The 27691-nt window shown below is 42.8% G+C and overlaps 1 protein-coding gene across 3 annotated transcripts in view; it reads right to left on the bottom strand.

Annotated features, from left to right (window-relative positions):
* The window catches only part of GAB3 (GRB2 associated binding protein 3), a 113777-nt gene that overhangs the window by 53184 nt on the left and 32902 nt on the right, over positions 1-27691 (bottom strand). Inside the window, exon 1 of one of the 3 annotated variants that reach the window (XM_075008021.1) lies at positions 8832-8970. The exons of the other annotated variants lie outside the window; for them this stretch is intronic. The gene's annotated coding sequence lies outside the window, so the exon portion shown is untranslated. Of the gene's footprint in view, positions 1-8831; positions 8971-27691 lie in introns of those variants that run through there. 3 annotated transcript variants of the gene reach the window in all.

Genomic DNA, 27691 nt, shown 5'->3' with positions numbered 1-27691 from the left:
TCACAGTTTTTACCAAATTGTTGACCATGGACTTTCTTCTATGGTGTTGCCAGGAAACGAGGTGATCTCCTTCCTTCTCATGGAAGTACTGCAAGCAGAGGTCTCCCATTTGGAGCAACAGAAAGCAGCTCCAGTATCCACCCCTTTCACTTTTTCTTCAGTTATATCTTATGACCTACCTGAAGACAGGCTGTGTACAACAAGAGTCTCTCCAGTAAATAAGGAACATAAATATTATTGGCACAGGGATAGTGTGAAAACATCTCCGGGTTTTAGAAAGAAGAATATGGATTGGACAGTTGATTCCAGAATAAAGATGACTTGCAACAATACCAGGCTTCTATGTGGTTGATCCCCATCACAATAAGCCCCACAGCCAATGTGACTCTCTGCTGCATTAGCCAAGTTTTATGACAGTGAGTCTAAATCTCTTAACACTGCACAGAATCAGGCTCTGTCCTTTTACAGTATGTCCAATGCCTGCAATATAAAGAGTGCTATGAGACAGAACTTTCATTCTTTGGTGGCTTGTGGAGTTAAATTCAAGCCAGCGTCTCTTGGTAAAAGAATTACTCAATATGCGCCCAGTCTTGTAAACCGTTACAAGTAGTAGGCTCATCCAAGTCTTGGGGAGCAAACATATGAGTGAGGAACTGCAGGACTAGACCCATTTAACTTTGCTCACTGACCCATTAAATTTAACTCTGTGCCATAAACAGGCATGGCTATTAGTGGTCCTCCCAAAGTAGGGTTTCCTTAATCTTCCTGGAGTAAGGATGAAATCTCGGATCTCTTCTGCTAACAAATGCTTGTGAATATCTGAAGACTCCTTTTGATTCATTTACTGAAAGCGTAGGTATGACTCATTACTACAAAGAACAGGTTTAGTAAGCTGGGTTCTGGTTATTATGAGTCCGAAGTCTGGGTCTGTGTTAAAACTTTCGTTAATGGCTGCTAGTCTTTGGAGCTGATCTGTTTTTTTGTTTTGTATTTTGGTACTGTGCTCATCTTCCAAGTTTCAGTAAAATGGTACAAGGTAAGAAACACATAAGAAGACATCTTTCAAGAATAGTCTGGATATTACTTTACTGTGACTAAAGTAGAGTTGAAACTTCTTCAGGTAACAAAGCTCTGAGAAAAGTAACAGTAATTCTCTTGATTGGGGGTCCTTTAAAAAGCAAAGCCTGCCAGAATCTGCAGACTGTCAAAAATCCATCTGAGAACAAATCAAGCCAACCTCTGTGTGAAATCTGGCCAAGAACAGAGCACACACCCATCCTTTTCAAGGGGTCACACAGGATTCCTTTGAGGATGGCAATCTCATTACTTTCAACTTCTCACTTACTGCAGGATTGACTAAAATTCCCTGAAGGTTACAGGATTCTTTTCTTTGTCTAATTGGGGTGTAAAGTAAATTCTGATTCAAAATGTAGATTCAATTCTCAAAAGGCAGGAGAAACAGCTGAAACATCTGCATACAAGGGAGTTGGGTTTAAACCATTTAATGGTCTGCCTTGGGCCTTCCTCTTCTCTCCCCATCATAGAGCACCTTCTTCTGTTTCCTTGTCTTCCAGCTAGCTGAAAGAACTACATTTCTCTAGTCCTCTCCCATGTTACACCTTCTGAATGCTGCAGAATTCTCCCAGGCATCTCAGCTCACTGACAGTGAAGACTTACAGGCAAAGACTCTCTATGTGAGGATGTTTACAGATAAGCCAGCTAGCCAAAAGTTTTAGTTCCATTCGCCTTCTCCCATCAACAGCATATTTTCGTGTAATATCTAAGATGACACGATTGTAACTTAGGTTCCTATACTCCTCTTTGCCAAAAAATCCCAAAGCACTTGACAATTGCTACATGCTGATTACAAGCTACATATGCAGCGACTAGTTTGGTCTTCAATGGATTACATCTACCTCTCGGGTGGAGATAAACTCCTATGCAAATCAGGCAATTTATGTAAATGACTAAATATGGACACAGGTGCCTCAACTATATACCTCCAAATGTGAACATTATGGCTATGTCTACACTAGCCCAAATGCATATTCAGCACCTCATTAGCATGCTGCCAGCCGCAACTCTTCAAAATTGCCACTTTTCACTGCTGCACGGCTTGTCCAGATGGGGGTCCTTTTCAAAAGGACCCTGGGAGCTTTGAAATCCCCTTATTCCTATATGCTCATAGGAATAAGGGGATTTCAAAGTTGGCAGGGTGCTTTCGTGAAGGACCCCCATTCAGACAAGCTGCGTGGCAGCAAAAGGTGGCAATTTTGAAGACCTGTGGCCAGCGGCATGATAATGAGGTGCTGAATATGCATTTCAGCACCTCATTAGTAATCTTCATAATGGCTATTTGCATGGCCATTCTGAAGATTTGGGCTAGTGTAGACAGGGCCTATGAGCTATAGCTGTGTGACTCAGTTTCTCCATCTGTAAAATGGGGATAAGTTAACATAGCCACCTGTTTAAAGTGGTTTGAGAGCCACAGATGGAATATTTCTATTCCATTCAGTTAGGATTTCATTTAGTTTGACCTGAAGTTAAACTCCCATTAATGTCAAAGTGTGTTGGAACAGGCTCTTTACATAAACTGGTAAAGAAACAGGAGAAGGTATGTAACCACCAATATCTTTTTCCCCTCGCGCTCATGGATTTAGCAGTGTCACTTTCACTCACAAGTATGCCACTAACGCCACTGGTACGTCAGTGAAAACTTCTGTTGCAATATCAATACCACTTTTGTCAAATGACATGGCTACATTGGAAATTTCTTCAGTTCATTTACAAACGGTTTATTATCAATAAAGCAGTAAGACCATTTAATACTGAGTATGGTACAGGTAAATCCCTGTTCCCCAAAATGCACACTCAGTCCATGTCTACACTACTGCAGGCCACTAGATTTAAGTTACACATCAGCTACATCAATAACATAGCTAAAGTCTATGCACTGAGATCTACTTACTGTGTTATCTTCATTGTGGTAAGTTGATAGGCAAGTGCTAGGTGGTTCATCCGTCATGTCTATACTAGACATGATAAATCAATCAATCCCCACTGGATTGATCACAGCCTGCCAATCCAGAAGATAGCAATGATATGTCCTCAGTCCTAGCTCTAAAATTCTTAGGGAATCCCAAGTGATTTTTAAAGGGTTTCAATATACCCTGAGAACGTCATAAAAATTATGGCACTTAAAAGGACAACTGCACTGAAATGTATGTATCTGGAAACAAATCCTCTGTTGGTGTAATGCAACTGAAGTAAATGGATAATTTGTTTCATATTCTGAAGGGTTGGGTGGGAAGTGCCTTGTATTAAGGGAACTGAACTTTGAGAAATTTTGAGTAAGGCTGCTAAACTAATGGCTTTTATGGAAAGACTCCAAAGCTTTTTTGCTGAGAAAAAAAGAAACAGTGTAAAGGCTAATGCCCTTTCTTGTAGCTTGTAAGCTTAGTGTAAATACAGATGTGCAATGCAGTTAAAGGCTGAAAAGATCTGCAGGTGTCTAGAGCCTGTAGATTATGCTGTGCCTTGGGCTATCTGGCGTCCTTCTTTTATTTTACCTAGAACTGGCAGTTTTCTCAGTAGAAACAGAACAAATTTTGCTGTTTCACCTAGGCTGAGCACGTGGTATGAGGTCAGCAACAGTCATGTAGCCTATCTTTAACTGTCTGAACTCACATGATGCTGTAGTTCTGAAGAGAAGGAACATAAACAGGAAATTGGGCAAAGCGACTCTGGTAACCAAGCCCCATAATACTTAAAGAAAAGAAAAAAAAAATCAAACAACAACTACCCACTCTTCAGCAATAGTCACATTTTATATTTAATTACCAAGGTAACTAGAGCAGTGGGAGTTCAGAAAAAGCCACAAAGGTTTATGCTGTGATGGTGATGGCTGATACTAACAATGCTACTCAACAAGAATGTAAATAAAGGGACTGACTTCCAGGATTTTGCTTGTAAGTTTTTAGGAAATTGTCACAGCTTGATTCACAGCAGAATAAAAAGATGACAGATCAAATATATATTTTTTAACTATTTTGGAGACAGATCTTACTGGTCTTACTCACACTTTACTTCTTTCACTAGTACTAGCTGCACAGTAAGGTGAGCAGGATTTGTCTATGTACGCAGTTTTCCATCACAAATTGCATGGAGAAAGAAAGCTCCAACCAGGTGACAAAATCTCTATAAATGATTCCTTTGGGAGGTGATCAAATCTGGAAATATTCGGGCTTGTCTGCACATGCCCCCAACTTCGAAGGGGGCACGTTAATCAAGGCGACGGGAGATTACTAATGAAGGGCTACAGTGAATACGCAGCACTTCATTAGGCTAATTCTCCCCCGCGGCAACTTCAAAGTGTCAAACTTTGAAGTGCCGGCATGGGTGTAGCTGCGGGCACTTCAACTGCCCAACTTCGAAGTGCTCACGGCTACACCCATGCTGGCACTTCGAAGTTTGACACTTTGAAGTTGCTGTGGGGGAGAATTAGCCTAATGAAGTGCTGCGTATTCACCGCAGCACTTCATTAGTAATCTCCCGTCGCCCTGATTAATGTGCCCCTATGAAGTTGGGGGCAAGTGTAGACCTGGCCTTTGTGTTGTTCTTATATTTCTTTAGGAAGCTTCACACTCTCCCTGTCTTAGAATCATAGCATCTCAGGGTTGGAAGAGACCTCAGGAGGTCATCGAGTCCAACCCCTGCCCAAAGCATGACCAATCAATCATTCCAGCCACGACTTTGTCAAGCTGGGCCTTAAAAATCTCTAGGGATGGAGATTCCAGCACTTCTCTCAGTAATGCATTTCATGCTTCACCACCCTTCTCATGAAATAGTTTCCTCTAATATCCAACTTAGTCCTTTCACACTGCAACTTGAAACCCTTCTATGGCTCCTCATTCTATCATCTATCACCACTGAGCACAGCCTCTTTCTGTCCTCCTTAGAACTCCTCCATTCAGGTAGCTGAAGGAGCTATCCAGGCCCACCCCATCCACTCTTCTCTTCTGTAAACTAAACCAGTGCAAAGCCCTCAACCTCTCCTCATAAGTCGTGTGCTCCAGACCTCTAATGATGATTGTTGCCCTCTTCTGGATTCTCTCCAGTGCATCCACATCCTTTCTGTAATGGGGGGCCCAGAATTGGACACAGTACTCCAGAAGTGGCCTCAACAATGCTGAATAAGGGAATAATCACTTCCCGAGATCTGCTGGCAATGCTCCTACTAATGCACCCCAATATGCCATTAGCCACGTAGCCATTCTTGGCTACAAGGGCATGCTGTTGATTTAAATGACTTGGGTGTTCATGGCAGCTTTGTGCTAGAGATTATGCCAAACAGTGCTGAAGAGAATGACTAGCGTTCCCAACATATACACAAAGAAATGAAGATGGAAATAGATCATCACTAGTCACAAATCCTGCAAAACACTTGAGCATGTGCACACTGTAAAGCACCTGAGTTGTCCTGTTGACTACAAATGGGACTTGCTCACATGCTGAAAAATTACACAGAAACTTAAGTGCTTTTTTTTGGACTGGGGACAGAGTAGCTCACACCTTCCAAGAATGAATCCTGTAGGAAATATCCAGTCTCACTGGGTGAAATCCAGGCTCCACTGAGGTCAATGGCAAAGCTCCAAATGACTTCTATAGATGTAGGATTTCATCCCATGGGCCTGTGAACGTGAGTTAGAAATCTCAAGGGAACTGGTCTTCTGGTGAGATTCCTGCTACTTCGTGCTTCAGGGCACGCTGGGTACCCTGTCCCCGTCAGGTAAAATCCTGACCCAGCTCCTGTGGATTTTGGTTGTCATTCCACATTTCAATAATCCTTGCACCAGGTGGAATCAAAAAGTCAATGAGAGCATTCCACTCACGTCAATAGGACAAACTGTGTATATACACTTAACCCTCAATGAATATTACCTAACTTCACAAATAGCCGTATTGGCTTCAATGAGGCCTCTTGAGGACTAAGATATTAATAGGACCAGGAGTGGTTTTTCTATTTAATCTACAAATATTTGCATCTTGACCTCAGTTCAAGTTTCAGGAAGAGGTTACTCTCCCATCTGAACTGGCTTGCGTGTGCCTGTTGTTATACAGGGATGGTGTCCATATCTGTCCGTAGCCTTACAAAGGAAACGGGGGTCCTTCCGAAGGAAATCCCCCTTCCAGAAGACCCCTCTTCCACAAACACTTCCTTCCAAAGGAGCCCCATCTACATGGCAGCTTTTGTTTCTGGAAGGGAATCTTCCCGAAGTGAGATGTCACAGGAATATGTTAATGAGGCACGATATATTTTAATATGTGCCTCATTTGCATCTTCCTCCCTGCTCATTACCATGCCCCTTCCGGAAGCAGGGGTGAGTATAAGTGTAGAAATGGCCACTGGGTATGAACACTGCACAACATTCAAGGGAATTTGTATCTGCCTCTAAACTTCATTGTTGGGCTCATATATATTTTGTGTATTGGCATTTGAAAAACAGAAGATCAAGCAACAACAACAGGAACCTCTAAATAGTTGTTACACATGAGACTGCTTAATTCAGAGTACAGTACTGGGATAATTCCAGAGTTACCTTACGGAATTATAAAAAATTATTTTACTCTAAGCTGTGTTGTATTTAACTGGATTTTTTACTACTCAAGGGGTGTGTCTACACTAGGAACTATCTTGGAAGTTAACTTCAAAGTAGGGTGTGTGCAGACTTTGAAGTTATTTTTGTAGGGTAGGCACAGCAAAGATGTGCTGTTTTTCCTTTCTGTATCTGATTAGTAATTATACAATTTTAAGCACTTATTCTTTAAAAGTTATTCTGATTTATTCTCTGATTTTATATTTCATTGGAGAGGTAAACTTTTTTTTTTGGCCTCTTGTTAGAATTACTTTTTGACCCTATTTAGTTTGCGGAAACACACTGATCATTCACAGGTTTTGCAAGGATAACACATCAACATTTATCTGCCTTTTAAATTTTAAAATACAGAAATCTAATACAAAATATAAACACAATTCTATATGCAACTTTTGATTTTATATGTGCACAATTATTTTTTAAATAATTCCTTGTGAATTGTTGTGGTTTTTTTATTTCTTTTCTTTTCTTCCTTTTGTGCATTATATGGACCTGGCAAACAAGCAGGGTTATGAATGGAAATAAAGTTTTTTAAAATCACAGTTTCATTCCCCATATGAAAAAAATCTACTTGCCTTTGAATTTTAGGTACCATTTGTAGATGCATTCTTCATATGGGCAAAGTCGGCTCAAGTATCTGAAGTATTACGTAATCATCTGCTTCTTAAACTTTTCATGCTCATGAGATGAGCCTGTGTGAAGTTTCATGCTCAAGTGTTTAAAAGGAACACGGGATTCAAAATTCAACAGACAAGTGCTTTGTTTCTCAGTGTATCAATGTCACCTTTGACCTGTCGTATACTAGCATGTATATTAAAAGAATAAATTGGAATTGGAACTTACAGCATGATCCAAAGCCCATGGAAATCAAAGGGGCTCTTTTTGTTGCCACAAGTGGGCATTGGATTGGATAAGCCAGGATAAGCCCTTCACTCACACAAGTGATTTACATACAGGTTAAGTCTTTTAATACCGCCTGTTAATATTGGCGTGCATTTACGGACCGTGATTTTAAGGTAACGGAAAGTCGTAAGACTAAATCAAATCCTAGCGAGGGCGTATTTGTTGTTTGTTTAAAATTACGTTAGTCTCAAACTTCCCTTGCTTTACCAAACGATGAGATCATGGAATTCAGAAATATTAAATCATTTCCTCACCATCAGAACATAATAGGTCAGAAATGGAAAACAATTACAATTGGCACATTGCACACTGAACCTCCTTAGGACTGTGAATTTCCTTTTATCTTTCTAATTTATATGTTACGCTCCTGTCACAATCCCCCTGTGAGCCAACATATCCTTCACTCAACCTATTGCCTTGGAATTCGTAGTTCTTCCCTTCACACTCAGACTCTTCTGGCCACAGCAAAAATGCAGTTTCCTAAACTACAAGAGGACATAACTATAATCCCCAGCAGGTGTGTGATGAGGGGTGGGCACTCATGCTACTTGCTAAGGTTTTTTTTAGGCAGGCTTCTGCCAGCACAGATGGAGTAAAACTGTGTAAAATTAAATGCTTTAGAAAGAAAAGTTAAGAGACTGTAGCTCGAGCTGTTGGGAACAATCCACAATTAAATGTGCCCAGCAGTGAGTTAAATATATGTAAGGTGGGAGAATAGTAATAGCTCCTTTATATCATTTCTCAAATTGTCGCAATGCTAATATTTGAAACAGGGCCAAATCCTCAACTGGTACAGATGGGCAGAATTAAAGTCAAGGGGAGCTTTGCTGATTGACACTCCTTTTAGCTCATGGTATTAATTGTTTTTGGTTTTGTTTTGTTTTTTGGTTTTTTTGTTTAAACATTTACACCATTCTCAGTACTCAGCCATGATGATAAAAATGTGTGTTTGTGGAATGGTTACTTGAGTTCATCTTTAGGAAAGTGCCGAAGTGTCGATAACAAACCAACAGGGTTTTTCCACCATCATTTTCAGAACTGCTGCTCTTGTTTCTGCTTTTCTGTAACGTCTCTCTCACTACCTTCCCCTTCATCTCCTCTCCTGCCCTTCCCTGTCCCTTCTCTCCTCGAAGTCCCACAGCGCCATTGTTTTTACTTTCTGAAGTACTTTACTAGTGTTTTTTAAGACAGCCTGTTGTAAAACTAGGCAAATATCTAATGAGTTGATGTACCCCCTGGAAGACCTCCGAGTACCCCCAACAGTACACTTACCCTCAGATGAGAACCACTGCAACAGACTTCCCTGATGTAGAATCGCTTTGCTAGGATGCCACGACTGAGGGGTAAAAAACTAAGCAGGAGTCATTTTAAGAGAGCTAGACTACAGATCGCTCTGAGAGGACAGGGATGTGGCGGGGAGCCAATATTACTTTGCTTGGCAACAAAATAATAAGAGTCCTGAGGGACAAGGGGGCCGCCCGGTGCTTGAAGAGAGCGGCTTTGGCAATTTGACTGTTACGTTTTCTTCTTTGCTCTCCCAAGGCTGCTCTTCGATGGATGCAGCTGCCATAGTTCATTCTGAGCCTCACAAACCTTCACGTCCTCTGGGAGCCTGTGACCCTCGGGGATCTGGAGTCCAGGCATGTCAGGATGAGAGCGAGCAGAAGGCTGGCATTCCCTGGGACATGACTGCCTGCTACTTGCTCCCCTCCGTTCAGCCCTGCAGTCGCTGCTGCAACTGCTCTGTCTGATATTGCTGGCAAGGCTGCAGCCTGGTGTTTTTTGACCTTTTACTCTTCCAGAGATAGGAATGGGATTTGTCTGAGGCTTGGAATAACTTCCTGCGATTGTGCTGGAGAGGGCTAGTCTGACTGGCTAGATAGCTACGTCTGTCGGGCCTACTTAGGAAAGGAGAATGCTGTGTGACTAACTGGAGAAAGATGTAAAAGATCCAGGGAGGCCACATGTACATTAGAGAAAAGTAAGCTGATAGAATTGTGCAAGGGCTCAGTTAACACACCCCGCCCTGTGAGGGCCGTGGTCTTTGGCCTGCCATGGAGCCAGCAACAACCCCCGACAACCCTTAAAACTGACCACCTGTCTGTATTTTTTATAGCTATTCCTCAGAGGCTACCTTACACAGCCTCTCCGGAGTAGTGAGGGGCACATGTTCATGCATGTGTGTGAGAATGAGAAAAGCAAAATGGATCCTTAGGGATTCTAGGAGCATATAATTGTCTCCCCTCCCACACCAGCTCTTGTTCCCAACTATGGGAAGAGAAAGACACTGACTGTGGTGAGAAGCTGGGAATCGGGGGAGGCAGGACTGCTCCATCTACACCAAACATTTCCCAGTGGGACCTCTATTCCTCACCAGGTTGATACCGCACACCGGAGAGCCCTCCTGCACAAACATTCAAGCACAAGAGCTCTGTGTGTAATGCCGACAGACCCGGGTTGCCAGCACCACGGATTGAATAGGTAATCATAAGGGCTAAAGCCCTGTGCTCTACCGCATGAGCTAAAGGCCAGCTGGCTCCCAGTCAAGGCTGTAGAGCAGACTTCACTCACCTTCACAGGAGGTCTCAATGCCCCTGGTCTGAAGAAGCACATCCCATAGCTTGGGAGACCTTCCGGCAGTTCTTCCAGCCAATACACCAATTGTAATGCCAACAAACCCAGTTTGCTGGCACCAGGGATTGAACCTTTGATCATAGGGGCTAAAGCCCTGCACTCCACCACGTGGGCTGAAGGCCAGCTGGCTCTCAGCCAAGCCTGTAAAGCAGAGACTTCACTCACCCTAGTATGAGGTCTCAGTGCCTCTGAGTACTATGTGTATGAGTCTGGCGGTCAGCAACAACTTGGTTGTCATTCTCAACAGGGCTTAGAGCCTGGCCAGGTCCTTGGGCAAGGCAAGGGGGTGCCGCTCCACACCCTGGAAAGGGCAGGGTCTTGGTTAAAAGGGTGGGGCTGGGAGCAGCTAACCCTCTCTGCCTTGCCCCAGCCCTCAGCGATGCATGGAGAGGCACAGCACTCCAGAAGTGATTTAAAGAGCCCGGGGCTCCTGCTGCTGCCGCTGGGGGTCTCGGCCCTCTTGTAGCTCTGGGCCTGGGGGCTGTTGCCCCTTTGCCTCTCCCCCATCAGTGGGCCTGGTAGTCATTCTAGCTCTAACACTGACTCCCTGTGTGGCCTGGAGAAAGTCACCAGCACTTTCTGTGCCCAACTGCCACCTCCATAAAATAGAGCTACCCATGTTTACCTGACCTGGGGTGCGGGGGTAGGGGAGAGAGTGATTAGTCTCTGATGAGCACAGAGCCATATGCTACTATTATTATTATTCTTTGTACCATAATGGTCTGGCATGGCTCAGAACCCCACTGTGCTTGGTGCTGTACAAAAAACAGTCACTGCCCCACAGAGAGTGCAGTCATAAGCATTGCACTGCAAGTACTAAGAGTAATCAGCAAGGCTTCCTGTCCCTCTCACAGGGAGATTAGTCCTACAGTCACATATTCCAGCCTGGGAAACCAGACCATGCTCCCCCGGCAGCCCAGGTTTTACTTAATCATCCAGCATAGCAGCTGTTATTGTTTTTTAAAGCATAGTCACTGATGCTCTCAGCCATTTGCTGGCATGGTGAGTGAGGAAGCTGGGGAGGAGAGAGGGAAGGGCACCAAATTCTGGATGTCCATCTGTTGGCAGGCAGAGTGGCTGGGAGCTCCCTCATGAAGGGAGGATGTGTCTATTTTAAACAGTGGCTTTTAAAGCAAAGTCTTAGGCTGTATTGTGTCAGATAAATTAGCTGCTAATACTGTACTAATCAGCAGGCAAATGACTGTGTGCAAGTCTTATGTTGCTGGCATTTTCCTATGTGACTCACCCTGCAGACTGAGTCTGATATCCCCAATATAGCAGACTCTTTCAGTCAGATTCGCCTCTGAATTTAACAATATACCCCCCAAGTTTTGCTCCTTGACACAAGTCAGGATTTTCCCAGCTTTTCCATCCAAAGCTCCTAAAAACCACCACAATAAACTGTGGGTATCTGCACATCACATGGTGACATTTTTGTGTGCTTCTTCTTCATTACTGCAATTGTCTCATGACTGACTGAGCAAATTCTGTTTCAGCAGCAGAAAGTACGACTGCCCTTCATTTTCACACTCTTCTTCCAGGGGACCTCACCACCCTGTGCAAATAATAATCTAGAGGCTGCATACAGAATACACAGCCACCCCATACTTAGGCTATAATTTTATTACTTAACATCGGCTTAGTATGGGAATTATGCTGCTGTGAACATCTGATCCTGCAAAAAGCTTTGTGGTGATGTATTTGTCTATCTCAAGACTTTATTACCTGTGCGCAGACACTTGGACAGCAGAGCATTCAAAACAAACTAGGAGTACAGCTAGGATCAATGTGCTGGCGGTCAATCTTCCGGGGTTCAGTTTAGCATGCCTAATGGGATGGCACTAAATCAAACTGTCATGGCACCGCCACTGACCCTCATACTCCTGGAAGTTGAGAGGAGGAAGGGAAAAATCGATGGGAGAAACTGTGGGGATGGCAGCAAAAATTGATTTTAGATACATCGACTCCAGCTATGCACTTCTGGTAGCTGCATTTTTGTATCTAAAATCAATTTCATCTCCTAGTGTAGACCTGGCCTAGACCCTTGACGAACAAAACAAATTAACGCCTTAGTTTTACACAATCAAAAGTCCCAATTTGGCACAGATTCGTGGAGGTGCCTAATATTCACTGTGAGCAACTCCTCTGATGTCATTGGGGTGAAATATGATCAGCAAAAATACATCTAAGTTGTAACTAAGGCTCCTACCATAGATTAGATGAGGGAACAATGTGGTTCCAATACGCTCTTCTACAAGTGCCATCTCATTCAAATGCCAGTTTGTTCCACATAATATTATATGGTGTACAGTTCTAATAATGCAACACTGCATCCTCCTATGGCCACCCTGTCTCCAGTGGATGAAAAACAGCAAGTACATATGACATGTATTTGCATTTTTAAAAAAAATCTTAATACAAGATACTAACTGAAGCATCGTGCAAAGATTTTTACACTGCAAGCCCATTTACTTGAAACCACAAAAACCTCTTGCATCAGTCTTTCTGAGCAGATCAAAACAAAAATAAGAAAAAGAACTTTGTTATAATAGATTATAAAAAAAAAAAAAGTCACTTGCCTCTTTTCCCATCCCTCTTCCTGATTTACACACACACAGGAATTTCTTCTCAATAGATTTCTCTTTGGTGCAACTGTATGTTTAGAAATGATGACCCATGTTTTCAAAACTGACTAATCTTTCAGGGCACTTCTGTTTTTCTAACAAAAATCAGGTCCATTTAGGTGTCTCAAGCTGAGCGTGCGAAAAAAATCAGCAGTTACTTTTGAAAACATAGGGTCATTAGTTCCAATAATTCACCAAGGATTTACTGTTGTAATTTGATCTTGTTTCAATTCTGGCCACGGAATTGGAAGCTGTGCTAATCAAGTACTACAGCTCGTTGTACTGTGGTACTGGTAGCTTCATGTTAACAACAACGAAATGCAGACACAACCTGCAAAATGCATAGAATGCACCATAAAAAGAGCTCACCAGTGACTACAAGAGGAAGTTCATTGCAACCAACTTTGCTCACTGAAAAAGTGATATGAGAAAAGGGCTGTCTCGAGTACAGAAAAAAACAAAACATGAATTCTATGATCCTTAAGCGTCAACAGAGTTAACCCTATTTTAAAAGGAGAACAAATTCAGGAGTCTACAACCCAGTCACAAAACTGAAGAGAAATGACTCATTTTTGGTTGACAGCAGTTTTCTGTGAGTACCAAAGAAGCCATGTAGCCAGCAAACTTGTTGTCAAAATGAAGACCTCAATTTCAGACAGACCTTAAGCATGTTCTTAACATTAAGTATATGAGTTCTCAATCTTCAGCGGGAAGAGTCATGTTCAGCATGTACCCACTGGAACTGGGAGGTTCATGGGGCAGGGCCATCATTTGAATTCTTTGCTGTGTTTTTATTGTTTGATGTCTGTGAGTGCTTAAAGCTGAGAATGTCCTGAGGAACTTAGGATTTGGTCTTTTCCAAGAAACTGAATTGCTCGTATTTGACATTTCTGCTTAATGTAGAGATAGGTGCATCTATTCTCAGAAAGAAAACCTTCCTATGCTAACTCACACTAGCTACACTAAACATGACTCAAGGCACATCTATGTTTATGGGACGATTGACACTTTGCAGGTCTATCTTATGGGATTTGACTTAGTATATACCATCTAATAGGGATGGGCTAAATCAATCATTCAGGGAGTCCTCATTGACCCTGGCACTCCTCAGAGTAAGGGAAGTCGGTGGGAGAATTTCTCTCATCAACCTTTTGCTGTGGAGATGGCAGAAAAAGTTGACCTAAGCTATGTTGACTCCAGCTATGACAGAGGTTTGCAACCAAAATAGCGAGAAGGGCCATTTTTTCCAATTCAGTTACAAAATCAATAACTCAAGAACTGCAATACACGTGAATATGCGACAGTCCTTAGTAAATATTGTCAAACCCGACTTTTTGTAACCCCTGTTTAAGAAAAGTGCACCCACAATGATTTCTACCTGTTACAAAGTTGTTACCTCCATCCCCAGGCTTTACCTACCTCAGCCCCCGAAATCTGATCCCCTATTCCCAAGCTTTACCACCACATCCTGCAAACCTACCCCCTACCCCCAAGCTTAACTCCTCTCAGCCCCAAACCAACCCCCATCTCAGATTTAACCACTCAGTGCCAAACCGTCCCCTGCCCATCACCAACCTTAACCTGCCTGAGCTTCCCTGCCCCAACCTGCCCACTGAACCTGGATCTTACGTGCCCACCTGCTGCTCTCTCCCCACATGTGCTCTTGGTCTCCCCACTCTCCTCCCACAGCTTCTCAGGCCAGAAAGTGCCTGTAACTTTTCCAGCAACTCACCACCCAGCAGCACTGGTGCCAGACTCACCAGGTCCTGAGGCCAGGCTGGGAGCTGGTCTTGGTCCCGGGGGAGCTAAGCTTGCACTAGGACACGGCTCCAGGCTTAGGCGGCTGCCAGACGAAATAGCAAGGAGCCACGACCGCGAAGCGAGGAGGAACTGTGGGGCACCATGCTGACCAGGAGGAGGAGATGGCCCTGGGGGGAGGGAAGCTGCCCTCAGCTCCCAGGAAACCTCCCCCTGCCTTTCCCTCCTTCTTAGTGTGGCTGCATGGCTCTGGCAGGGGCAGACTTGGCCACCTCTCCCACTGCTCACTTCCCCCACGTGCCGCATGGGTGACCCCCTGCCCTGTCCGTGCTGAAATAATGGAACTAAATTAATGGTTGGATACCTGCCATCAGCCTGCTGGCCGTTAAACCAATTCAATTTATTTCCATTATTTCAGCCGGGGCAGTGCAGGGAGCCATATGAGGAGTCAGGAGTGGCAGTGCTCAGAGCCGCAAGTGGCTCCTTAAAGAGCTGCAGGTTGCTGACCTCTGACCTATGCTATTCTTGTAGCTGGAGCTGCCTATTTTCGGTCAACTTTCTAACCTAGTGTAGAACTGCCTTGAGTACGAGTAAGACAAAAGTGAAAATCCTCTGAAACAAATTCCAGAGGAAAACATGCAACCGATGGAAACGAATGTGTCTGTGTGAGTGACTTACATATACTAAAATAAAGCCTCATGTCCTTACTCTCAAGACTTGAGTGGGAGCTTGAGAAGGTTATCTAAAAATGATGGGCCCAATCACTCGCTCCTGCGAGGAGACACTGAGGAGGAAATTTCCATAGAGTCTCCTCACAGAGATTTCTCCTTAGATGCTCCAGTGAGCACTGGGGTAGGGTTTACAAGTCATGGATCCAGGCCCTGAATACCTCCTGGGATCCACATGAATCCAAGTGCATCAGATGATGAATGGATGTAGGGGAATGTCTGCCATCTGAGTCAGGGGACCTTGGGATGTGTCTTACAATACGCATTGTCACTGCTACAGCAATGCCATTTCTCTTCTCTCAAAGGCCACTGGGTCTACGACTCATGCCCACAGCCATCACTTTATTAACACTTTATTCCAGCTAGTTATTTCTGGCATTGGGCAGCCAAAATATTTAGTGCTTCCAGCCTAACTATAGAAATGACAACAAAAAACACCAGTGGACTGACTCTGGATCTGGAGAAAAACAAGATAGGAAGAACTCTAATTTCTACCTATTGTGATGTAAACAAGAGGAGAGTGAATTCAAGCCTAGATGGCAATGCTGTTGTATTCCAATTAACCAGAAGATGCTCACAGGAATTAAGGAACATCAGAATACTGATCTGTCCCCATTAGGTAAGGTATGGACCCAATCCAGCTACTACTGAAGTTAATGGCCATTCTTCAGTGTGAGCAGGATCAGGCATTTTCGTATTGCGGACTGTATATATGCTAGGCACTAATACTGTTATCTCTCTCACATATTTCTGCATGTTCTGGAGAGCGTGTGTTGGCTTTCAGTTTCTTACGCCCCATGAAATGCTCTGTCCTGTTTCCAGTCTCCTTTGACTCATACAGTCTTCCCCACACCATCTGTAGATGTCATAAGAAGTCAGTGCACAATCAGCTGCAAAAATAAACAAACCCCTGGATTAGAGGAAAAAAGCTTGTACATAAACCACTGCATATGTAAGTAAGTTGATTCTGATTTCAAAATATTCAGATTTTCAAACAAAATTCCAGTGAAACCAACCCAGTTTAGCAAAAGGGTTCTGACTTCAAGAGAACCACATCTTATGAAGGAACGTGGTTCTACCGAAGTTTCTTTCAGTGACTAAGTTGGGGTGGTCTTGCCTAATGCCTGGAGCAACAGTTAGCCTTAACAGACTTGAATCCAACTGGGATGGAGTCCTATCGCAAAGCCAGAGGTCAGAGCTGGGATCAGAAAACAAAGCCAAAGCAGAAGTTTTAGTCAGAAGGGCACAGCCACGGTCCAGAGCCAAAGCATTAACCTGAATCACAACTGAGGGTCAAAGCTAGTGATCAGAAGCCAGAAGGGAGCAGGATGCTGGGACAGGACCGAGCACAGATGCAGGCAAAGAACACACTGAGCAATCCAGGGGCAGCTGCTGCTACTGTGCTTACATGGTAGACTGACACGGCAGTCATCAATCCAACAGCTCCTGATTTATCACGTCTGCTTAGACACAATAAATTGAACTCTGAGTGTTCTCCCATTGATTCTGGTACTCCATCAGGATGAGAAGAATAGCTGGAGTTGATGCAGAGCAGCCCTTACCACATGGAAGAAACCTACCACCTACGGCAGGCATGTCCAACCCGCGGCCCATGTGCGGCCCTGGACAGCTAGTAATGCGGCCCCACAAGATCGTAAACTTTTAACATTATTATGTGATTTATATACATTAACTATATTATATACTTTATATGCGGCCCAAGACAATTCCTCTTCATTCATTGCGGCCCAGGCAAGCCAAAAGGTTGGACACCCACGACCTATGGCCAATCAACTCAAACAATCAGAAAACTTCTATCAAGGTCAGCTGTGCTCATTAGGCTGCCATGAAACATCAGGCTGTCTCCTGACAGTTTCTCCACAAGCCTAATTTCAGACACCCAAAGGAAAGTCCTGGCTATCAAGAGTGGCAAAGAAGGGTTGACCACTCAATAGCGTGTGTTGCTCAGCAACCTATAACAATGGCCTCTAAAGGAACATGGCTGCCTCTGTCTTCACCTTTTGTCGTAAATAATTGTTACTTGTAACAGTCACAATAGCTGTAACTGCTTTTCTTGCTTTTTGAGTTTGTTTGCTGGACAGAACTTTACACAGAGCCCACTGCCCTGTTTCTCCCGCAAGTCAGTTCCCCGTTTATTCGGATGTATCACACAGCAAGAGGGGAGAGAACAACATTAAAAAAAGACAACAGGAAATGTATTTGTAAAACCAAGATTGGTAGGCGAACTCAGGGATGATCAAAATACCCGACACTACCCTCACTTCAAGTTTTCTAAAATTAACTAGATGTTAGTTAGGTCGTGTCTCTTTAAAGAGCAAAGCTCTGGTGGTGCTTTAAATAACAAATTCCTTAGTGTAATAGCCTCTTTGCTTATTGTCTTATTTCTCTAGCCCTAGCTCATTTTCATACAATTGATGTTAGCTGCTGCTATCTACCCAGCAAAAACAACAACACAATTTTAAAAACATCTCCCCTGCCCTAACGCTCATGCTGTTGTTTAAGGTAAAAGCCAATCCCCAGTCACACAGGCACAAACAGCCACAAAAGATTTATCTGAAAGGAAAGACTGTACACAGAAAGCACAAACTTCTTTCCTTTTTTAGGCTTCATGACTTATTTGTTTAAACCACAGAGGAACATTTGCATGTTACCCATTTCTGGGCAGATGTAAAAAAAAAAAAAAAAATGGCAAAAGCAAACACCACCCAACTGTTCACTTGCATGGTTAATTTTAACCTATGCACCACTTTAGTAAAGAGCCAGCAGTAGATATAACATTTTGTAAAGTTGTAGAAAGTTATCAAAAGATTCCTTTTCAGAGTAACGTGGAAAGAAACAACCAAGCTCCAATTATTATCTCTTTTTATTTAAACTTCCATCCCACACTTCATACTAATTTAGATTTGAACGCTGAGTTCCTCCTACTCCTCTCCTTCGTGTACAACTTTCTTGCTGCATTTTTCAGTGAAGTGGCTTGTGAGGCTATGTTTTAAGGATATGGTGTAAAAAGTCAAATTGGTTGTATGCAACAAACAAAAAGGGATCAGATGAAGGGCTGCTCTCAGAGGTGGCTGTTAAGTGCTTAAACCCAGCAAGTAGGATGGAAAGGAGCACAGGAAAAAGCAAATGTCCATTACTAATGAAAATAATTTAAATAATATATACTTAATATGCCAAATTAGCCAGAGAAAAGTGGGGTTTAAGAAATAAATAGCAACGTTAAGGAACTCAACCAACCGATGCAAACTAAACGGAAGGGAAGATCATACAGAGAATGTGGTATGTCACTGGGTATGTCTATACTTACCAGGCATCTGACGTGCCACAATCAATCCTTCAGAGTTTGATTTTGCCATGTCTGTAAAGATGCTCCAAAATTGATCTTTCTGGGTTTGGCATGGGGTAAGGGACATCACTATGGTGTGGTGTAAGGGATGTCAGCCTGAAGAGCCTCAATCTACACTAAGGAACAAAATCGATCCTGATATGTTGATTCTAGCTGGGATCGACTTTGTTCTCTAGTGTAGACCAGGCCACTGATGGCTTCAACATGTTTTCAACAGAGTCTAAAAGACAGGAAACACACCAACAACTTTGCAGTGAAAGAGATAAAGAGAATACAATTTAAAGGAATGACTGGGAAGGGAGATGTGGAGAGCATATTTTGAAAATTTAGTAGCAAAATTTCCATGCATTGCAGTTGAGACAATATTCTGCTTCATTAAGAATTAACCAAAGAAAAAAGCAAGACTAACCAGGAACCTACTAAGAGCAGATCTATGCAAAGCAACGATCAGCAAGACCACGCATTACCTCAAGGAACAAATTACGAAACTGGTGGGTTTGTTTTACAGCAGCAACGAGCAACCTTGGCTGTTGAGTGGCCCTCCTCCATCTCTGTCGGCCGAGAGACTGTCATAGCCAAGACAGTCTCCTGGGATAGGGTAGTTTAGCTAACTATGCTTGTGTACCTAAAATCTGTGGGGTGTGCTGATTGAACTGTAGCAGCACTTTGACTGGATGAAGAGAGAGTGCATGGCTCTCGCCGTAAAGGCCATCTGAAATCATCAACACGCACCTCACGACACGTTCCCTTGCTTTACACGCGCATCACCCTCATAATACTGGTAGGAAAAAAACTATGGGTGGAAACAAGGGTCATCTAGCAACACTACGTGGGCAACGGTAAACAAAACGTCTCGCAGGCCACACAGAATGCCAACAGGCCAGATGCAATCCATGGGCTGCAGGTTATCCATCAAAGCTTTACAGGGAGCCAATGAAGTTTCTTAAGATTGAAGGAAATTTAAGAAATACTCAAAGCACAGGGGAAAAGCTGCAGCAAAACTTATAACCAAGCAAACTGTGTCTTGTTGGGGGTTTCAGGTCAAGCACAAGCACCCAGTCAAGAAACCATGGGCCAATTATGGCTTCACACTGAAAACCATGTGAAATTTGTGGTTTCAAATAGTTTCAATACACAGCCAGGTAAAACGAAACCATAGTTTTGCTTTGAGTTTAAGCCAGAAACTCAGAGGACTGTGAAGCCCACACACTGGAACTGAAGGAAACAGAGAGACTCTGCAGAAAACAAACCATTGTGCTTGCCAGACCACGCCACCTAATATGGGCAGATACTCTGGTTGGTTGGTGCTCAGAGGAGACTCTGTAAGTAAAGAACTGTTGTTTTTATTTCTACAGCGTCAACAGCATGCTGCCTGCTTTGCAGACAGGTAGGCTGAGACGGACCAGGGCTTTTTTATGGTGGAATGCACCAGAATGGAGTTCCAGCACCTTGTTTCTGTTAGAACACCAGAAAAATGTTCACCGCTGGTTCCGCAACAGTGTGGGGACTTGGACAGGAGCCCCTGCCACCACGCAGTAGTGAGGGGATCAACGTATTAAAATTGAACACCAGAACCCTTATGAGGAATCCTCAGACTTGTGTTCCGGCACCTTTTTTTCTAGGGAAAAAAGCACTGAGAAGGACTCTGCTGTGAAGAACTTAAAATCTAAACAGATGATAGATGATGCACCATAGAAAACTTGGGCTAGGATGGAATGCCACAAATCACTATGACTGATAGGATTCATCTTCAGAAGTCAATACTGCATCAGTGGTACTCACAAGATGTTAAATAAGAGAAAAAGCAAACAAGATGATTAACAACGACACTGATTCCTCTCCAATGTCTAACTTTTGTTGCATAAGGCTATATCAATAGTCCACCCTACAAGCAACATAAATTACATCACCATTAGCGCTTGTGTGCATACATCAGGAGGGGGCAGTAAGCAGCTCGTGGCCTGGACAAAGTTTACTAGGGTTAGCCCCTAGCAAGGTGCTGGACACATTATTTACCTACGTGTCTGCAGATACTGCAACTAACGGTTCTTCTTGGCTGCGATTTTCACAGGAAGAGAGAATAATATTTTTACTTCATTTAAATTATGTTGGTAGATGTAGCAGAAGGTTAATCCTTAACATTGTAACAACCAATGTCAATCTTACTTTTACATAGCTTTATTCCAAAAAAATTGATTCAATTTTCTTTAAAAAAATCTTTTAAAAATTAATTGATTTGATCCACCCTGAGTCAGAGCACCATTAAAAAACTTGTATATTAATGGAAAGGGTTAGCAGGCATTTTTCAAAAATCTTTTCAGTACTGATTTGAATAAATCCAGAATTGAACTTCATTAAGTATCTGAGCTGGCCTCAGAAGGGACAGCAGAAAGCACAAACCTGAATACCCCATTGGCATAACAACAATCATTCTAAATATAACGCTTACAAATAGACGCCAACAGGAACATATATTCAGTCCATGTCCCTTATATTTTGTATGTGAGTCAGTTTACAGTTATAAATGATTTGAGGGCAAACAGCATCACACAGAGCATAATTAGATAGGCTTTAACACAAATAAGCATTAAGAAAGATTCAGCTTCACTAAAGAAATATAGTCACTGTGACCCTACAATGTCATGGTTCTTAATGCCTTAATATCCCAGTTCATGGTAAAAAGCAGCATTCCAAAAATGCAAGAAACCAACCTAAAGCAGCATAGTAAGTCAGATTGTAGCATTTTTTGAGATTTTACAGAAAAATAGCCTGACTTGTAAACCAAACATCCTATCACTTGGATATTTATTTATAAAGATTTAATCTAAGGCTGATATCCACCAATTTTCCAGGCTGCATCTACGCTAAGTTCTTTCGAAAGATTTCTTCCAAAGAATGGGGCTCTTTTGAAAGAGCCCATGGAGCGTCTACATACAAAAAGAATTCTTTCAAAAGTAAATCGGAAGAATGCGGTGCTCCTTTCGAAATCACTCTTCCTTTCCTGCTTCAGGAAGAGCGCCCCCTTTTGAAAGCTTCTTTTGAAAGAAAATGTGTGTAGACACTTCACAGGGCCCTTCTTTTGAAAGAACAGCCCTCATTTTCAATCCCTGGCCTGTTCTTTCAAAAGAGCGGGGGTGTGCAGATGCTCTCTTTACAAAGAGCAGATCGCTCTTTTGATCCACTTGTTTATGTGTGGATGCGCTCTTTCAGAAGAAGTTCTTCAGAAGAGATCTTTCGGAACAGTTTCTTTCAAAACATCTCTGTAGTTTAGATGTAGCCCCAGTGTTTCAATAACAACACCACCGATTATTTAATCTTAAAGTTGCAAGCCAGATAGATATTAGTAATGCCATTTACACATGGAGTAATTGAGGGAGGCTACGTGATTTGCCCAAGGCCACGCTATGAATTCATGGCAGAGTTAAGAAAAGTCCTTTGACGCCTTGTCCGCAAGGCCATGCATAAGGCATGGAAGGCAAAGTGGAACCCTCAAATATTCTTTAGAGATGTGAGAGGGCTATGGAACCTATAACTGGGGCCAGATTTTCAAAGATATTTAGACACCCCAAGTGAGCAGACAGCAACCTACTGGGATGTTCTAAAGCCCCCAGCCTGGCTAGATGCCCATCTGATGACACCAACTGGAGTTATGTACCACTGGCTGGGGCACTTTACCTCAGTAAGCCTCAGTCTGCATCTTAGAGCATGAAAATCTGGCCCTTAGTAATTAAAAATTGATCAGAAAGTTAATGTCAGGAGTATTTTCACCAGCATCATCACTTAGAAAAGCCTACCACAAATCCAAAAGGCTAATAATTGGCACTGAGCTAACTCATGCTCACTGTAACATCTTGGTTCTGCTTTCCAAAGATCAAATATGGATCACTTTCCTCACTCCCTCGACAAAACAGACAAGCGCAGAATGTACCTACCCAATCTTTTAGTTATGTGATATAATCAGCCTTGGAATCTGAGCTAGACATGACTCTCAGATGTGCGCGTGGCTTTCATTTTAACAGGTATTTACACAGCTTCATGCCAGTAATCATGACAGCGATCTCAGTCTTTGAATTGTACCACATAAAGAGCTTTCAATTTGCTTCTTTCAATCTACATCAAAATAGATTTTGCACTCACCGAGGAGGATTTTTTAAGAGCAAAATTAGTGGCAAAACCACTCGCAGGTTTTTTTTAATTAAATTAAGCTTTAGTAGCTTTAAATGGGAGTTCACTGTTTCAATAGTGAAATCTTTTTTGTCTCATAATCTGTAACTAGAGGAACAAGAAATGCTTGGAAGTGTTTGCACAAGGCCTCCTCTAATTAACTGGAAACAACCTACAAAAATATTTTAAAATTACTTGGCGAACATTAGCTTGGCAACTTATAGACAACCAATGACATAACTCATTTTTTAATGAAAAAACATACGAGACTATTTAATTCCTTGAGGTTGTTATTTATCCAGGTCGAGGAATATGCTTTCTAAAAGGATTTAAGGTGAAGGTAGCACTATCACAATTATGGATTTATCCTATGCAGTGCACTGAGAGATATATTTAAACAAAACCCAACATGTCAAGTAGCATTTTAGTCTATCTGGGGACAGGAACTGAAGGATGTGTCTACTTCGCTGACTGCTTATCAGACATCACATCCAGTTCAAGCTTATCCCACTAGTATTCAAAACACTCCATGGGATGATTTTATTCTATTCTTCGACCTCCAGCTCCTGTGGCATCTGCTTACTTCATCCCTGTCATCTTCTCCTCTCACTGCCTGCCCTGTTGAATTCAATGGGAGACTTTCTAGCTACAACTCATAGAGCCTGACACAGCTCCACTCTGGCAAATCCTCATGTCATTTACAGCAGCAGATAGTCTGCCCCCTTGCTTTCCAAAGTACAGGTCAGACCTCTATAATCCAGCAACATCTGGGGTCCAGCATTCCCATGGATGCTCCTGACCTGAGCACTTCTGGGGGAAAAGCCAAGCTTGCAATCAGCAGCTCCTCTCCTGCTGTTGCAGAGCTTCCAGAGACGCATTCAAGCTGTGGGAGGGATGGGAAGGGGTGGAGGGATGGGAGGAGAGATGCTCAGGAGAACAGACAGGGTGGCTACAGAACCCTATGGCCAGGGCCAGAAGTGCAGCCCAGTGGCTGGAGACTGTGAATGCAGCCCTGCAGCCAGCCACAGGGGCTCGGAGCACAGCTTGGTAGCCCCAGGGCTTGCTGTGCTCCTGCGGGGCTGTGCTCCTAGACCCCAGGTGCAGAGCTCTGCAGCTATCCTGCTTCTTCCCCGAGCACTCCACCTTGCAGGCCAGTTCCTGCTCAGTCAATGCTTGTCCCTCTGCTGCTGCTAGAGTGCAGCTCCACAGCCAGTGGCAGCAAAGGGGCTGGCATCGACCTGCCCCGAGCTAGCAAATTCCCTGGTTCAGGATCAGTGAGATCTTGAGGATGCTGGACAAGAGAGGTACAACCTGTGGTTGTATCAGTGAGAGGAGAATTAGGCTCTCAGGCTCCACATTTTTATCACTCCATGGTCTGATGTGGGGCTATAAGTCACTCTTAGGCTGCTTCTACACTCACCCACTCCTGTCAGAGGGGGCATGGTAACGAGGCAATTCAAAGCAGGCTAATGAGGTGCTAATGTGCATATTCAGCACCTCTGTGGCATAATGTCAGTCACATGAATTTCGAAGTGCAGACTTGGTTTTGTGGGAGTAAGGTAATGTTGAAGCGAGGCGCTTATTTCGAAGCTGCCTCCATCTACACTGTCAATCTGCAATTTGAAGTCTGCACTGAGAAATTTGGACAACTGCCATTATGCTAATAAGGTGATGAATATGCATATTAGCGCCTCATTAGCCTGCTTCGAATTGCCTCATTACCATGCCCCCTCTGACAGGAGTGGGCAAGCATAGAAGCAGCCTCAGACTTGTGTTGCTCCAAATCTAAAATTCTTTCCTTTCTCCCCGAATCCTGACTCTGAATCTCACTCAAAACCTATCTTCCCCCTTTACCTTATTACAGATTCTCTTAAGCATTTTTAAATCTAGCGAAAGCTATATAAAAATCAAAGCCAAGAGAGTGTATAAAATATCATCAGCTGAATGGCTAGCTGCCTGATTTGCATCTGCAAAACAGGAGGCCAAATCTCTGAAAGCTTAGCTCAGAATATGTGGTACATCTTTCTTCCTATTTATGCTGTGTTCCTCATTATAGCACACGTGGATCTATACCAGAAATTTTGCACTGTAAAACAGCCAGAGAAAAACTCCAGGGCACATTATATTCCTACACTACAAGTAACAGACAGCCAGATTCTCCTCTTCATTATGCAGGTGTAAATCCAGAGTAACTCTATAGGAGCCAGATTTACGATGGAGTGTATCAACGCTGCATTGTGTAGATGAGAACAGAATCCAGCCCACAATAAAAACAACCCTAACAGACAAAAGATATTCTGTTGCCGATGTGGAGTGTTAATGGTGAAATGCTACAAATGTCTCAAATATCCCACAAACCTCTGGTTCCTAATTTCATTATATTACATTCAGGGCAAGTTGAATAGCTGATCTATTTGGATATTGCTAAAGAACACAGAATATGGAACTAAAAGAAGATCAGATCAATAACACGGTGCAAGTTCATTCAATACCTTTAATGTCAATAACAACAAATTTTCAAATCAATGTGATTTTGTTGAATGTCAGCAAAGGAATTTCTCAAGAGTAATATCAAGCCTGATCCAGCTCCATGGAAGTTAATGGGATTTGACTTGGACCCCTACTGCACTCTTGAGGCACACAAACAATGTAAAGATGTGAAACTCAGCCCTGTGCAGAAGGCCAGCAAAAGACTGATCTATCACTTAAGTCCACCTTGAATTTTGTTTGGAGTACTGAAATAATACATAGGCCTTGTATGGTCGCTCCGACGGATGAATTTCACCTCATGAGAATGCTGTCAGCCACATTCTGGATGTGCAGGATCAGAGGTGAAGTGTTCACATGCTCTGGAATATGGTGACAACATAACTGCCAGAACAACCACATTTACAAGCAGCTCAAACCTTTGCTGCTGAGCAGTGGTTTCAACTTGACAATATTGTATATATGGCAGGAAGATGGCATAGGTGAGCCTGAGTGTAACAGGATAACCACTACACTATGCAAGCTATCAATGCAAGCTATCAAGCTATCAACTGATCAAAATATCACCCAGCATTACTCATAACCTTTAGCTTACAAGTAATGGAACCACAAGTGAGTGAGTAAAGATCACGAATAAAGATTTCCTATGTTCCTGTGTCATCAAGTCTTTCTTCTCATCATCTCAATTTGCATGTTAGACAAAAGAAGCACGGAGGTTTCATTTTGAACTTAAGACATACAAACTGACCAAACCCAGTGAGTACAGACTTAACATTATATATTGCCAACAGTGTGACAAGATGCGCAGACTTCCTATTCATCAGTATGACGAACTTGCATTATACCCTGATAATTAAACAATCAATAGAGATAAGAATAGTGGGGTATGCTAGCCTAATATATCTTGTTTTCTTAACTTGAACTAGTATTTCCCCTTAATCTTTGCTGATGGAAGGGCAGAGACCTGCAAGGTGTATGGGTAAATACGCACACACTCACGTGCATCAGAGGCAGAAAACAGTCCTATTAAAAGCCCAGATCCTCCTCTCCTTTGTCCTTGCTCTCATCAATTTTCTCTGATTAAGTATTGAAGAACTGGGCCCAAACCCAAGACAAGCTTTATTTTATTACTGTCATAATGGGTGAAACATTAGAAATAATCCCAAACCCTAGCTACAGATTGTATTTACGTCAGCCTTATTGAGCACACATCTCCCTTACTGCAAAGTGACCTTAGGTGCATATAGTTCTGTAGAGCACAAATTCTGCAAGTCTTACTCACACTGAGTCTCACTTCCTCATTTAAGTAATCCCCCTGGAAAGAAGTGAACAGCCCATGGAAGGGTCAGTCACACTGTGTAAGTGTGTCTTCATGAGGGAAAAGGGAAAAAGTTGTGTTCTTACCTCTTGTTAATAACCATGAAGTGAAATCTAGTGACAACAGAGCAGTCCACAGTTTTTACAGAATTTAGGAGGTTGAGTTAAAAACCACTTCAATCTGATAACTCTTGTGAAAACTATAAACTCCTCTGTCCTTATTAGAAATTTACATCATGTTATTTACATGCACTAGCTAATATGAGACAAGAACACACCTTTTTCCTAATGAATTGAAAAGTTTATTGAAAAGTTGAGCAAACCCTGAAATTACTGACAGCAGAATGTATCATGCAGTTTGATGGTGAGGTTCATGAATGAGTGCCTCTAAAGGGTTAAACCCAGAGAGAGTGGATTCTCTGTTGGCAAGCAGCTATGTGAGCCAATGGGAAAAGAGAGGGGGATTTTTTAATTGAAACAGTTACCTGCTGGAAGTGTCTTTCTTTTGTGGGGCTGGGGGAGAGAGAGACAGAGGTAGTTTAATCTTGAGAAGGCTTAAGGAATTCAGTAAATATCTAGGTCTCAAGGAAATCTGGGCATACAGATAGAAAGGAAATGTTTAGTCAGATGCTCTCTGAGTGGGGAATAGCTTTTGACGGTGTGACAAAGTCAGAAATCACAGCTCTACGAGAGCAGTGTAATTGATTTCTGGAAAGTAGGTGTGTGCAAGTCCACCCACAACTAGAGGCCCTGCCCCCAGCCTAATGGGAGGAGCTACTGAGCCTGGGACTCAAACATACAAGGGGACAACAAAAGAAAAAGACTTGGGACAAGTGTAAGAGTCAAAGGGTCAAAAATAGGAAACATGAAGGGATCAGTGAGTAGAGAACCCTGGACAGTGCCCACTGATCCTCCAAGGGGTCAGGGCAGCCAAGGGTTTAGCTTACAGCAGGGGTTGGCAACCAAAACAGCAAGAGCCATTTATTTTCGAATTTGGTAAAACACTCAATAATTCAAGAGCCACAATGCACGTGAATACAAGATGGTCCTTAA

This window comes from Carettochelys insculpta, chromosome 13 (assembly GCF_033958435.1).
Source record: "Carettochelys insculpta isolate YL-2023 chromosome 13, ASM3395843v1, whole genome shotgun sequence".
Classification (NCBI taxonomy): Eukaryota; Metazoa; Chordata; order Testudines; family Carettochelyidae; genus Carettochelys; species Carettochelys insculpta.
This window is presented reverse-complemented; position numbering and strand designations above follow the sequence as displayed.